This window comes from Balaenoptera ricei, chromosome 21, assembly GCF_028023285.1.
Source record: "Balaenoptera ricei isolate mBalRic1 chromosome 21, mBalRic1.hap2, whole genome shotgun sequence".
Classification (NCBI taxonomy): Eukaryota; Metazoa; Chordata; class Mammalia; order Artiodactyla; family Balaenopteridae; genus Balaenoptera; species Balaenoptera ricei.
In genome coordinates, this window is record NC_082659.1 from 2,711,644 (window position 1) to 2,727,082 (window position 15,439).

At 39.2% G+C, this 15,439-nt stretch overlaps 1 protein-coding gene across 11 annotated transcripts in view; it reads right to left on the reverse strand.

Annotated features, from left to right (window-relative positions):
* Positions 1-5,871, reverse strand: part of TENM3 (teneurin transmembrane protein 3) — a 2,524,603-nt gene extending 2,518,732 nt beyond the window's left edge. For 7 of the 11 annotated variants that reach the window (XM_059909699.1, XM_059909695.1, XM_059909698.1 and 4 more), the window contains exon 1: positions 5,812-5,870. The gene's annotated coding sequence lies outside the window, so the exon portion shown is untranslated. Of the gene's footprint in view, positions 1-5,811 lie in introns of all 11 variants that reach the window. The other 4 variants (XM_059909693.1, XM_059909692.1, XM_059909687.1 and 1 more) reach the window with 1 other exon arrangement.
* Between the last annotated feature and the right edge of the window lie 9,568 nt (positions 5,872-15,439).

Consider the following 15,439-nt stretch of genomic DNA (forward strand, 5'->3'; position numbering starts at 1 on the left):
TAATGATATATACAAAATAAAAATATAGTGTTTCTATACTCAATATCTATATGTATCACACATAAGAAGGCAAGGTATTTTTACGGTATTTAATGTGTTCCTAAAACAAACTTACTTTACATAAGGAATCTTTACATACCACATCAAATTAAAATTAAATAGCAACTTTATAAGACAATGAGAAAAAGAAATTGTGATACATCCCATCACAAAACAAATATTCTCCAGTTGTTAACCTCTTGGATTATCTTGTACTTAACTGGACTAAAAAGAAAAATATCAGTGTACTGTTTTTTTTTTTTTAATTTGATGATATGAACAGATCAATGATAGGAGGAGCATAATATTTACAGAGTATTTAATTTTATATTTATTCTTTAAATAATTTTAATCAAGCTTATGAATGCCGTCTCAATTTAGGAAAATGCTCTCCAAGAAAAAAAAAATTTCAGGGAGAGAAGGTAAATTAACATGTTTGGTTTTCAGTAATATAACCACGTAACTTTCAAATCTCTGTTCAACAGGATATCGTTATCCTCTCAGGATATTCTATTCTAAGGAAAGTCCAAACTAATCAACATAGAAAATTAAAGCACACACACAAACACACACACACACACAGGGAAACCCATTTATCATTTCTAGCTGTCAAATTTGTTGAAATATGGGTTTCTTTGATTATGCTGCTGTTAATTTTGTATATAATCACAGCTTAAACCTAGAAATATTTATCATCCAAATAATAAAACTAATTCCTGAAAACTGCATCAACAAGTTCTTCTTAGTTTTATTAGTAACTATTCAAAACCAGTCCATGCCACTGTCACCCTGTAACTGCTGAAATACTTTTTATTTTTAAAAGGTAACAGGAATAAATCTTTCTGCTTTAGTTAACACTTAATGAATAACTGATTGAGCTATAAGCCAGAAAATATTAAGTATCAATGCAGTCCATGAATGAATTGATACCTGTGACTGTTATCAGTTCCCATTAAACACATCTAGGTATACAAAATGTTAGAATCAAATGTATTTAATAAACTCGTTGTATAAACTCGGGGGCAAGCAACCAGGGTGTAAGCAGGTGACCTCAGTCACCTTGCTTTCATCTTCATGTAACTGAGGCTGGGAAAGCATGTTTTCCATTCTTACTCGCCTGGGGCACTAGTTCAGTAAATTCTATAGACTCAGAGCATTTTTTTGGATTGTTTCTTTTGCATGATAATGTTTGAAATCTGATGTTAGCATCAAAGATCCCTGTCATACAATGGTGATCAATAGTCATTATAGAAGTCCAGCAAAAGACCAGCAGATTCCTAAACATACTCTACTATACTGAAAATGGGGAGATGAATAGGAACCTAATCTGATTATATTCTTAATAAAATTTCTAGCAAAGTAGTAATAATGCAGATTTGGGGGCTATATATAAAGTAATATCAATTTGAACTTTTTTAAAACAGTCATTCAGTCTTTCCAACAGCATTATACCTGCCTTTAGTTTAGGCACAGATTTCCAAAAATTGGTCAAATATTACAAAACCTTTAAAATATTCATATTAGAAAGTGGAAAACAATTATTTCGGGTATGGGGTGTTGTAAAACAATCAAAATCATAAAACATATCCCTATCATAATGTAAATACTACTTAGATAACTGTTTTCTTCTAATAATATCACATAGTAAATTCTTCCATGACTATACTTTCTATCTTTTAATTTTGCTTCTCTCCATCTGTTTCAAATCTCCTACTTCTTCAAAAAAATGCCTAGAAAGATATGCTTATTGTAATAATTGATAAATGATTCTGCTAAATCCTTAACTTTTTCACTAATTTGATACCAAGTTTTGATTCATCCACCTTTTTCAGTAATAACTCCTAAATATACGTCCTATAAAAACGTGGAAGATAGTTTTCCACCATCACAAAGAAATACCTGTGTTTGTCTTATCCAATGATTTTAACCTTTAAATAATATTACACATAATCCATATAATATTCTATACTTAGGGATTAATTACCAGTTTTACGGTAGTTGGGTGAGTAGTAAGGTGGTTTACCAATCATTTCTATGACCGAACATTCTAAAACCATATGGCAGAACTAGTAATGTCCTATGCAACCATATAGAAAAAACTGCCTCAAGTCCCTAGACTTCAAAAATAATTTTGGATAATCAATGAAATAAAACCCATTCCTTAATATTGATATGGTAAGAGCAAAATTGCACTCGTGTTTAAAATGTGAATATATATACAATTAACACAGGTGATCATATACATATAATTAAGCTATATTTATTCTTGGTAGGGTTTTATAAAATTAAGTGCTGACTGAAATGAAAACAGTTCTTAAAAATAAAGATATCTGCCCCCAATACATCATAAACATATGAAGATTAAATCAGAGTAATACTCAAATTTGGAAATATCATTTGAAATAAATCTTCAGATTCTCATCATTTCTGCTAAGACACATTCTAAGATACATTTTAACTGCTGGGCTCATCCAGAATAATTCGTATTTTCCTATATTGTAACTGATCTCTCATATATTCGGCTTCAAACTCTTTCTTCTAATTCAGAATTAATGATGTCCCCCCCCCGATAAAACCTAAGCTTCAAATATATATGCATTTTCTAGAAATTACAAGTGAAAGTCATATTCAGTTATACTTTATATTACAGGTGAAGTCAAACAGGCTGCTGACAAGATAGAAATTAAAGAATAAAAAGATTTCATCTTTTGTTTGATCTTCACTGACTGATAAATCTATTTTATCTCTTAGATGATAATTTAATGGAGAAAAAAACAAAACTCACTGCTTCTTCATAATCTCTCAGTCCCTCTAAATGTTTTTTTTTGTTTAAGTTTCATTCAGTTGAAATATATTTAAGTCTAAAACTAACAGCTAATTTTTAGGCTGTTGGAAGAAAACTACCTAATATAGCTGTAACAGAATAAAGTCCTGAAAAGATGGAATAAAGATAGAAATAATGCAAAAATGTGGATTAAAATCACTATAAGAAGGACAAATACTCAGTGATTGCCAAGCTGCAAAAATGAGGCTTCGGTTAAATACAGACACACTCTTTAACTGATACTTTAAAATAACCCATTTGTGATACTGTAGTTTTTAAAATAAGAATTAAAAAGTTAATTATTAAAGTATTTCCAAAATTCATCCATACAATACCAGTGTCATTTCAGGAGACTTAACATTATCTACCTACCTACCTACCCTCCTATTCAATGTTTTCTCCCTTAAACTTGAACCCGACTTCAGCAGTCTGCTACATGATTCTGCCAAGTAACCTTAACTGAACAAGCTTACTACTGTATTATGTAGCGAGTACTGAGCATTTTTAAAGTTCCAAAATATAATTTATCTATCTATATATCCATGTTATATCAAAATTATATCAATTGTATCAATATTTCATTGAGATTGAATTCATGGAAAAGCCTATAAACACATCTGGTTTTCTTTGCAAATGTATATGTCACATAAGCAATGACCATAATATATACTCACTTCTACCCTATTTTACTAAATTAACATTGCTGTTACTAGCTGCCTTTTAAATTACCAATAAGTTCTCATGCTTGAGGAATTTAACATGCTTAATAATGATAAAAAAATTAGTAAATGTCCTGTTCTCATATTTTTAAACATTTAAACATGGCATAACTCTTTCGGCATCTTACATTGAAATCCTTTTGGTTTTGCAATGTGTGAAGGGGTAAGGTATGTGATAAATTTAGAAAATTCCACAATGAATTTATGTGACAACAGACAAGATAAAATCAGTTCCTTCAGGAAAGTAATTATATTATTTTACAACGTGGGGAGTTCCAAGCCTTCCTTAATATTACGTGAATGTAAAGGAAATAGAGTTTTCAGAATTCACAATTCAGTACTCTCCTAGAGACGTTACCTGATGATTTAGAAAATAATCACATAAATTTTACAAACACGTGCACTCAATGTAAAGCAGGTATAGTTCAAATGATTACCGGCACTACATTTTCCAGAAGCATCCTACTTTCCCCTAAGTTCCCTGAGATGTTTGATACATAGTTGTAACTTTTAAATTACTAAATAATAAAATTAAAATAAGCCCTGAGTTCTTCCAGACTAGTTAAGCAGAGTTCTATGTCACAGCAAAATCTACAGCAAAATAACAATGAAAGCTGCAGAGACTGGAGATGAGTATAGCCTAGATTCGAGAACCAGCTCTTTCCTGAAACAGCGCGACGAAGACCTGAAGTTTCTTAAGCCTTTGCTGCTTTGTCCATAAAATGGGCAACCTATTTTTCTCTGTTAACTTTAAAGTTACACTGTCAGATGCATGACTTCCTAGGAAGTTTATAAATTTATGTAGGAAGGCAGATTATCTCTCTACATGATTATTGTTACCATAATTACCAATGTACAGGTACAAAAAGGTAGCCTTTGAAGGTTCTTCCCTTTCTCTCTGAGTATATGACTAACGTGTTCAGGTCACAGCAGTTCCAAAGTTCACGCAAGTCTGGGGAACAAGCACCAGCAACTCACCAGGACTAACTAAAAAGTTTTACCAACTTTTCGTCTTCAATTTTGGCTACAGTAAATTATTTCAAGAAATAGGTATATCGGCCTAGCTTAACTTTGTAAAACACACACTCAGTTACATTCAAACTACTGAAAAGCATTCAAACTCATAATGTTGAGTCACCTTTAAATACAACTTTATGTCGTTTTTTAAATGATCACACAGTAATAAGACTTTTATTATGGCAGGAGGGATTGTTTTCCATGGTGCTGTGAGTCACCCCCCAAAATGTAACTATAGGACCAACTGGTATTTCTGACATGAGTGAATCATAGTATACTTTAATTTATACAAGGAACCAGTTTTTTTTTAACGTATTATGGAAGAAAAAAGCTTATAGAATTAAAGTTTCTACAGATGTGCTCCGATTATATTTCAGTGGGCATGCAATTTTCTTTTCAAATAGGACAGAAAATCCACTGCCTCTCCTAAAATGAGCTCCATATACTTTTTTTTTTCCTTTGGTATCATCGTGATTGAATGGGGACACAAGAGTGTTAGGCAGGTTCCAGCACAGCTTTACACTGCCCCATCTGCTGGTATGCCTGCATCTCCTGCACCCAGTGGCAACCTCTAAAAAGTAGCACGAACTAATTCAGCAGGTGGCTTCAAAAGGCTCCAGCGCGTTGCCTGAGAAACTTACTGTGACTTTTTAATTTTCGCCCAGAGTTCCAATTTCACCGTAAATTTTTAAAATTAATTAAGGACCCACAACCGTCATTAAAATACTAAGGCAGCGAGGACACGCTTTCACCGTAGGGGATCTAAGGCAAACCAGAAGGAACTAGGCTATTCATTCACTGCCGGCTCGCACACTGCTCCAAGCACAGACGCAGACATTTATCTAAGGGTCCTAGAGCCGTCCACCCAGTCGAGAAATGGAAATACATGCATAAAAGTTTTAAAGAGATTTTTGAAGCACGCCTATCGGTGGGCCCGTAAGCGGCGCAGGAGAAGATAACGCCTCTCCGAACGGGATTTGCCCAACGACCGAGCGGGAAGCCCTCGGCCTTCTCCGCAGCATCCTGGCCGGCGGCCGCAGGGTCGCGCGTTCGGACCAGGCGGCCGGACTTTTCCCGCAGCTCCTCGTCGCAGACGGGACAGCGAGCGGCTGCCGCCCCCCGCCCGGCCGCCAACGCCGCCGCCGCTGCAAAATAAGGGCTACTCCGCTCCTGGAGCCGGGCGGCTGCAAACTTCCCCTGCTTTGCACGTACCTCCTTCTGCCAACTTGAACGTCCTTCCTCGCAGGGGGACCGGGGAAAACCATTACAGCGTCCCAGGGAACGGCGGCGAAGGGCACCCTCGCAAGGAAAGACCCGCGCCTCCGCCAGGGACGCCCGTTCGCGCAGGTGGGCAGCCCCGCTGCCGGCGGGTCCGCCCCCCTCCCGCCCCCCTCGGCCGGCGCTGCCCAGGCTGCGGGGAGGGCGGCTGCAGCGGCCACGGGCAGCGCCAAGAGGACCCGGCAGCCCGCGGCAGCCGCGCGGGAAGGCGGCACGTACCTTGCTGCGGTCGCCGGGCGCCGAGCCCGAGCCGGGAGCGGGGCGGGGGGCGGCGGGGCGGGGGCGCAGGGCGCCGCCGGGCGCTCGGCCCGGAGAACTTGGGCAGAGCCTCCGCCGCGGTCTCCGCCAGCGGCGCGAGCAACACGTCCGGTTTGAACTTTCCAGCTCCGGGCCCGGCGAATACGCGCTCACGCACGGACACGCGCGCGCCGGCAGAGCCTCTCAGGGGCGAGCCAAGCGGCCCCGGGGCCTCCGCGGCCGCGTCCTCCGCGCTGCCCGGCTCTCATTGGCGCGGAGGTTCCTGCGCTATTTATTTATTTCCTCCTCCTCGCTCCTTCCCCCGCCCGCGCGCGCGCGCGCGCGCCCCTCCTCCGCCCCCCGGTCCGCGCGGCCGGCCGCCGGGGCTCCGGCTGCGGCGCGGCGGGGATGCGCGCGGCCCGGGGATGCGCGCCGGGCGGGCCGGGAGGGAGAGCGAGGGCGCCGGGCTGCGCGGAGGAGGCGAGGGGCGGACGCGGGCGAAGGCTGCGCCGCGGCTCCCCGGCCCGGGCCGAGCCCCTGCGCGCCCGGACGCCGCCTCTGCTGCCCGCCCCGCGGCTGGCCCCAGCCCCCCGGGGACGCTGCGACGTGCCACCGCCGCCAGCCAGGGGAGCGCGAGCCGGCCCTTTCTCAGTGGTGGCTTAGGCGCTGCGCGGTGCGGCTTCGCTCTCCGCACGGTCCTCGGCCCGGACCGTCGGGAGAGCCGCCGTCCACCCCGGGGAGGCGGCGGGCTGAGCCCGGGCAGGGAACGCGGCGCTGGCTCCGGACCGCAGGCTCCGCGCGCGCTCTGGGACGCCCCCGCCACGCTCCGAAGCCGCGCCGCCACGAGCTCCGAGCGCCCAAGCCGCTGCTGCTGCGGTTCGCCCGCAGATGAGCTCTCGAAGGTCCGCCGGGCGCTGGTGCCGCCGTCTTCCCGCGGACGGTCTGCCTGGTACCCAAAACTGAAGGAGGGATGACCTTAGAGCAGGCCGCCCTCACCCACCGCATTCAGCCTCCGCGCCGGGCTGGAAGGAGCCCGGTTCTGGTTCAGTGAAATCCGTCTTCCACCGGCGTCTTCCCGACCCTGCTTCGGAGCGCCTTCTCCAACCCAAACCCCTTCCAGGCTTCCCTTGAGGTAAAGCCGGTTTTTGGTTTTGGTTTAAGGGTTCATGATTTGAGTCATGGAAAGGGGAAAGAAAAAAAAAAATTAAAAGGAAGTAATTCTAGGATAGAGCTAGATAAATAAACAGTAAACTAAGCACCATCCCGAAGACTAGAATGCAAATCTCACCTCTTGGATTTGGAAATGGGGTTCCCTTCCTCAATGATTTATCCTCCAAAGTCCTAACAGTCTTGGGCTGTGTTTTACTAGGACTCCAGGTATAGAAACACTATGACCCTAGAGTGCTTTACCATTGTCTGTTACAGTATGCGCTCAATTTCTTTTTTCTTCTCTGTCCAAAAATAACTTGCAGCGTCTCTGAAACGTATTCATTAGAGAGCCATCCCTTAGTGTCTTAGATCTTTTCTCAGAAATTCCCTGGTAAGTGTACAAATACTCTTTAAAGTGCTGATATTTTACAGATTTTACATTTTCATTGACATCTGGAGTAAGCCCCCCAGAGGCCAGACAAGGAACAGGTAAGATCCTGAAATGGGAGAAAATGGAAAAAAATACTCATCCTTTCAGAATGTTATTCTTCTCTGGCTCCAGGTTTAATATACACTTGCCATTTTCAAGGAAGCTAAAAGGAAAGCACCAATATCTAGACATCCAACTCTTCCCTCACTCATGAAGCACCAGCTTATTACTGAGAAAAGGGGCCACTGTCGTTGAATTTAAGACCCTGCTACCGAATGGAAGGATCCAGAGACAATCCCCCAAAGTCAGGGAAGTGGCTCATTGGCCAACCAAGTGGTGGGTGTGAGGGTGTGCCCACTTCTGATGGTATCTGTGCCAGTAAAGAAGTAAAATCTTTGCTCAGAACCTGAAAGGACCACAAGTAATTTTAAACCCAGGAATTGATATTAATCATCACAGTAACTCACTGACTATTTCAAAATGTCCATTATCTTTGAACTTCATCTGTTTCGATGATTGTGTTTATGTCTGTACCCACAGCATAAAGCCTATTTCACAGAAATTGGAAAATATGTGTGGAGTAAATTAAAATTACAAAAACATAAAGGGGGTGTGTAACCATTTTATTTGTTATGAGTCACTGAATCGGGGGGAAAATAAACATTAACCATTACATAGATATTAAAGAATAATTTAATGTTTTAAGAGGTTATTTTGAGAAATACCCCAAAAATCCACTATTTTATATTAAATATAAAAATATATAACTGCATTGGATTGGTTAAATTTATTTTAAAATATTCTTCAGTTTCTTATAGGGAGCAAGGAAAATAAAAGGAGATAGAAAGGATGTAAAAGTAAAAAGAAGATGAAAGAAAATGAAACATCTGACCACCAGACAAGGAAACTGTTTGGAGGCCATAGCTGGTGTGATAAGCAGAAGGTGGGAAACATGAAGAGAGTCTGAGAGGCATTAGGGTCCCTTAAATTCTGGTCCAGAACGGCAACAATCCTCAGAAAACTCCTTAAGTCTCTGCTTAAGATCCTGAATTTATGGAAATTTGCTTAGACACCACTTTTTTTGCTTGTGTGATAAAACTGCATTATGCAAGAGATTGAAACCAGACCAATAATCCTCACTTCTGCAATCAAGCAATTGACTTTTCTCACATTTTCATAAAAGATAATCTGCCTCATAGTTTTATTTGGTGAAAAATTTTAGTCCAGTTTTTTTTTTTTAGTTTGTGAATGCTCATTGGCAAGTCATATGCACTTCCCTTTTCCAGAATCCCTACTTAGAAATGCATTCCTGGTGTTCAGCGTTTCATTTCTTGCCTTTCAAATTCTTCAACATTTATAATTATTGTTATAACAAAAAAGTCCCTACTCTAATATACACATCTCTGCACATTATAAAGCAAAGATTCTCAGTCCAGCTCTCCAACTTAAACTTCCTATGCTCACCTCACCTGTGAAAGTTGAGAAGGAAGTTTCCTCTTCCACATATACAGTAGGCCCTTGGTATCACCAGGTTCCTCAACCTCTGCTTCAATCGATCTCTGATTCAATTTTCATTGAATCTGTGGATGTGGAACCCGGGGGATACAGAGGGCCAACTATACTGGGCCATTTTATATAAAGGACTTGAGCATCCACAGATCTTGGTATCCCAGGGCGGGGGGTGGGGTGAGTCCGGGGACCAATCCCCTGCAGATGCCTAGGGATGACTGCACCCTCCACCAACCTCCATTAAACTCAGCCTGTTTTTCCCTCCCTCTGGCGTCTTTAATCACCACATTCAGAATGATGGGGCAAAGATCAGGGAGGCTTTGGACAAGTTCTTCAATTATATCTCAAGTGGGGAAAAAGAAGGGCAGTGAATTTAAGGTTATAGAAATTCCGGCCAATTAAAACGTTCCTTCAGCAGAGAGGCCAGTGCCGTTTCATCAGTGTGAAGACAGATGGAAACTGGGGGGCAAGTGTGACTGTCCCTAACCCTGTGGATGCCAGTGCCCGAATTCGGTCACCTTCAGAGTCCCCGTGGATACTAGTGCCCGAATTCGGTCATCTTCAGAGTCCCTGCGTCCAGAAGCTCGGAGCTCATCCTTACTAATCTCTTCCTTCCTGCCTGTCTCACACACTGGCCTCCTTTGATTCTTCACTACTGAGTTTTTCCTTCCTCCCCAGGACCCTTGCAAACACTGTTCCCTCTGCTTGGAGCCCGGGTGTTTCCTCAAACACCCACCTCAGTTAACTCTTACTCACCTTCACCCAGGAAAAGTCATGTGCTAAGGTTGACAGGCACATCCTGGAGGGATTACGTCCTTGTGTTTGTTCTCATGGATCCCTTACCTTTTCAGCAGACTATCCAGGACAACTTACAAGGTCATACATCTGAAATATTTGATGGATATCAATAGTCCAGTCCAGCTCTAGACTAGAAATTCCATGAGAGTAATGTTCAGTGTATCTTAAACACTTAGTGCAGTGCCTGTCACAAAGTAGTTGCCAAAAGTACCTACTTACTAAATGAGTATATGACAGAAAAATCGATACAATTCAGAAAGGCCATCGTCTGGACTGGATAGTGGGGTGCTAGACAGTTGGGACATGACGGGGTAAAAAAAAAAGACAAACGACTTCATCTTATCCAAGTTGATTCTGTTTCCATCATTATCATGGAAACCCTGGTATTTTTCCAAAAAATCCTATAATATTTTCAAAAATTGGATACTTTATTTCATTGAAACTTTATAGTGAAGAAAGTCCTTTTTTAAAAAATTATATGACAAACATGGAATGGAAAGTTATAAAGAAGATGAAATTATAGCATTTTGATAGTCTAAGTAAATAAGTCTTTATTCTTGGTCAGTTTGGGGAGAGGTTTTGTTTATGCTTTCCTTATTAATAAAAAATTCAACTGTGTCCTGAATTAATTATAGTGTGTTCAGTACAAAGCTGGGAATGTCTTAGGGAAATTTTATATTACTATCAATACAGAGTATATGAGTAAGGAAGAAAAGACTAGTTTAAATGAAATTTAGAAAATGATATAAAACGTTTTATTACGAGATTATTATATTATACAGCAGTTACAAAAAAAGGCGAAAATTAATATGGGCCTTCTGATATCAGAACTTTCCATGAAAGTGACAGAATATGAAAAGTACCTTTTAAGATCAAATTTTGAGAAAGGTCAGTAGAAGAATGGGCATTTAGAATGAGGTTAAGGTGCAAAAGATCCAGTTTCAAAGGTATGTAAAATGGTCTATGAAAATACAGTCCCAGTAAGAAGAGAAATTTTATGCTCTAAATTTCCACTTGTCTTTGACATCTGCATTTTAATATCTGATGTGGTGTGAATGGTCATAGTTGGGAATAAGTTGGCATTAAACAGGAGTGAAAACCTGAAGTTTTAAGCATTTATGATATGTTTGGTTTTATAATTCAGGGAGCTAGTGGTATTATTTTTCACTGAAGATACCTAAAAAGTCCTCTACACTTAAATACAATTTACAAATAGGTCAATTCATAAGTGTTTAACATAAAAGGGGGGACCTATACAATTTGAAAAGTTTTTTTTAAGTTAAATTTACTGTTTTTGATAGGTCCCACAAATGCATTTGAAATATTGTATTGATCAAAATATTAATCATTATTTATCTCATATATGATATATATATATATTATTAGAGACATATTAGATATCTACATATTATTAGATATATATGCTAGAGACAATCTCAGATGTTTTTCTTGATAGAGGGATCCAGCAGGCTAAGAGCCATGCCAAGAGCCAACCAACTTTTTTCAAAGGTGAAATTTCTCAAAGTTTTTGGTAACATTTTCAAATATTACTCTTAGTGTTTATTCCTACTAAAATTAATTTTAAGTCTAAAATTTCAGAAGCTATGAATGAGAGAGGAGGAGAGAAAACTCAGTAAAGAATTGGATATGGAGAGTGGGTCCCTGTTACTAACAGCCCGACATCGATTTTTCAACTAGTAACTGAAATCCATTTTAACCGATCATGTGAAAGAACACACACGAAGTTTAGGGGAAAGAGAAGTGGATAAGGACGTTACATTTTATGCTCTGTGAAGATAGCACACCCTGAAATAACTCTGTCTAGGGCCAGTGAAGCACTGTCCTCAGGTGAACACTTTAGTAGGGTAAAAGCAGGGAACACCAATAATTGAGTTAAGTAATATCTAAATGCTATGCTTTAAAATTGGGTGAAATACACATAACATAAAATTTATCATGTAGATGATTTTAAAGTGTACCGCTCAGTGGCATTAATTATATTCCCATTGTTGTGCAACCATCCACTATCCATCCCCAGAACTCTTTCATTGTCCAAAACTGAAACTCTGTCCCCAGTAAACAATCATTCCCCATTGTCTTCTCCCTGCCGCCCTGGGCAACCACCATTCCATTCTGTCTCTATGAATGGAGTTCTACTCCAGGAACTCATGTAAGTGGGAATACATTGTCTGTTTGTGACTGGCTTATTTCTCTTAGCATAATGTCCTCGTTGTTCATCCTTGTTGTAGCATGTGTTAGAATTCCCTTCCTTTTAAAGGCTGACTAATATTCCATTTTACGTATATACCACATTTTGTTTATCCATTCATCCTTCAATGGACCCTTGGTTTGCCTCTACCTTTTGGCTATTATGAATAATGCTGTTATCTGTCTGGATATACAAATACCTGCTCAAGTCCCTGCTTTCAGTTTTTTGGGTGTATATACCCAGAGGTGAAATTTTTGGATCATATGGTAATTTTATGTTTTGTTTTGTTTTTTGTTTTTGAGGAAATGTCATTCTGTTTTCCCTAGCTGCTGCAGCATTTTGCATTCCTACCAGCAGTGTACAGTTACAATTTTTCCACATCCTGGTCAACACTTGTTATTTTGTATTTGTTCCCTTCCCTTCCCTTCCCTTCCCTTCCCTTCCCTTCCCTTCCTCCCTCCCTCCCTCCCTCTTTCTCTCTCTCTCTCAATAGCCGTCAAAATGTGTGTGAAATTGTATCTCCTTATGATTTTGATTTGCAGTATTCCCCTTCCCTAATGATTATTGATGCCGAGCATCTGTTCTTGTGCTTTGGGGCCATTTATACATCTTCTTTGGAGAAACGTCTATCCAAATCTATTGCTGATTCTTTAAACTGGGTTGTTTGTTTTGTTGTCAGTGAGTTGTACTAGTTCTTTATATGTTCTGTATCTTAATCCCTTATCAGATACGTGAATTGCAAATATTTTCTCACGTCCTGTGGCTTACCTTTTCATCCTATTAATAGTGTCCTTCAATGCACAAAAGTTTTTCATTTTGATATAGTCCAATTTATCTATTTTTTCTTTAAAATGCAATATATTTTCAAATAAGAATTAATTTAAAAACATGACAAACAAATTGTCCAAATTTTAAGTGTGGACAGGTCAGTATTACAAATTTTTTGGCCTCAGGGTCCAATGTGGCTCTCAGCATGGCACTGCTCTGTGCATTTTCCACATTATGCATTGTGAACTCTAAGCCCTTTGGGTTCAAACACCTCTATTAAAACAGGTAGACAAATCATGTGGGAAGATTCTACAGGAGGAGTTCTGCATTATGAAGTAAATAGTTTCAGGTTAATGTAAGATTATAATTTTCTTTATTTGGATTGTTTCTATTTCCAGGAGAGGGTAAGAAATGAAATTCAGGCCTGTCTTTGCAGCTTGTTTTCCTTTACCAATGTGATTATTCTGGTTAGATTGGAAAAGGTCTTATTTCTTGCTGGGAATCACAACTGGAAAGAGTGCCCAGGGGACTTGCCCCAGAAGGAGATGCCCCACTGAGGCAGGCAGCAAAGTGAGTCAAAACCCATTTTGTGTATATTGTTGTGTAAAGCATTTTCTAACCCAAAGAAATCATGTCTTCATGTTATATAGGGAAATCACAAATCAAGAAGTCTGCAAATGTTCTGAAAGCTCAAGAAGTTTGAGATATTAATAGGTTTAATAGATTTCTTTCTAAATGTCAGCATATGGCACGCTAAGATTCCTTTTATCTTAACCACTAGTGACTATATGCAGATTTACCTTGCTGAACAGAGCATACACATTTCTCATTGTGCTACCACTCTGTACCTCTGCTTTTGTCAAATGAAAACAATAAACTAGATTAATGTACATGTTCTTCTTTGTAGTGTTTCCCATTGTCAAACACGGAGTCCTTCTTTTTTAAATGGTTGGAGCAATGGTTGACTTTGTTTTGAAACTTGTATTTAAGAAGGTATTTTAAAAGAATGAAGTTCATGCTCTTAACACCCTTAGAGACCAGTCCTCAAAGACCATTGCACCACTCGTCCATCTAGCAGATGCTGCCATGTAACAACAAAGACCATGAAAGTTGCTTGTAAACTGCTTTGAGTTGGAGCAGTTTACTTTCTCAGCAGATGAGAACAGAAGATTTTTTTTTTTAATGAAATGAAGTTCAATTTTATAAAGCTATCTGAATCTTTTTAACTGCTTTCTTTAAACATGCATAGTAAAATCTTTCATGTGAATTTCATGAATCTTCAAGGTCATTTAGGAGAAAATGGTAAGCATATCAATGACAGGAGTAGTGTGCATTTAATGCAGGTGTTTCCCTTCAAATGCATACATGTTAAGACAATAGACTCTTGCACTCATGTCTGTTATTGCTAGTATATTTGGAAAGAGATCATAATGTACCACATACTCTCTCCCTCTTTTTCGTGGCTAAGAGCATATCTACCATACAATACATACCTTCGAGTCACTCTGGTTATTTTTATTTTCAGTGAATTAAAAAGAGAAGAGAGAAAATAATCTATGATTCTCTTAATTGATTTTAATTATATCTGAATGCCCAGGATTGTCCCAGTAATTTTGAGAGATAAATATATAATTAATCCAAGATTGGAATTTATATCAGAAGAATATTTTAATAAGTATATTAAAGTTATAGACTTTCACAACCTGTACTTATTTTGTTTTTGTAATATATATTCACAGTTTTAATTGAGACTAATGTCCACAGCAGAGAAAAATATTTGAAAAGCAAGATATTCTTTTAATGCTTTTTTTATTTCTGAAATGCACCCACTTGTAAAGGGCAAGGATCTAAATTTTTACCTAATTACTTTCATATGCTCATCTCAAAAAATGTTGCAATGCCTTAATTATACATGTTAATGTGCAGTAACATAGACTGAAATTCTATTATGCAGACATGTCAAGTTATAGAATTTTTAAATACTGGTGAATTTCAGATATAATTTACTGGTGCAATTTACTAGAATTTCAGTGAGGATCGTGGAAAGGGAAGACTCAAGTAACTAAATAATTAGTGCTGTCAAGAAATTTGTAAATAGTGTGCTATGTGAGCTTATTAGTTGGTGTAACTTGCTGATAATTGTGACTACTATATATAATTTTGAAAACCCATTGCTAATAGAAGACAATCTACACTGAAGAAAACAAAATCACTTTAAGTCAAAATAATGAACGATACCAAAATATGTATTTTACATTGGGATGGTCTGATCTAATAGGTCTCAATGACAAAAGGATAGCTATGATAAAGTCTTGATTAGCTAGAATGCTCTAGAATAGCTGTGTATAATTAATTACATTTTTGATTGAGAGTTAATTGGTAAGGCACTTGTTTCAATAATTCATCAATTTTTCTGTAAATGCGTGAGACGGTTCCCACTTTAGTAAATAAAATATTATAAA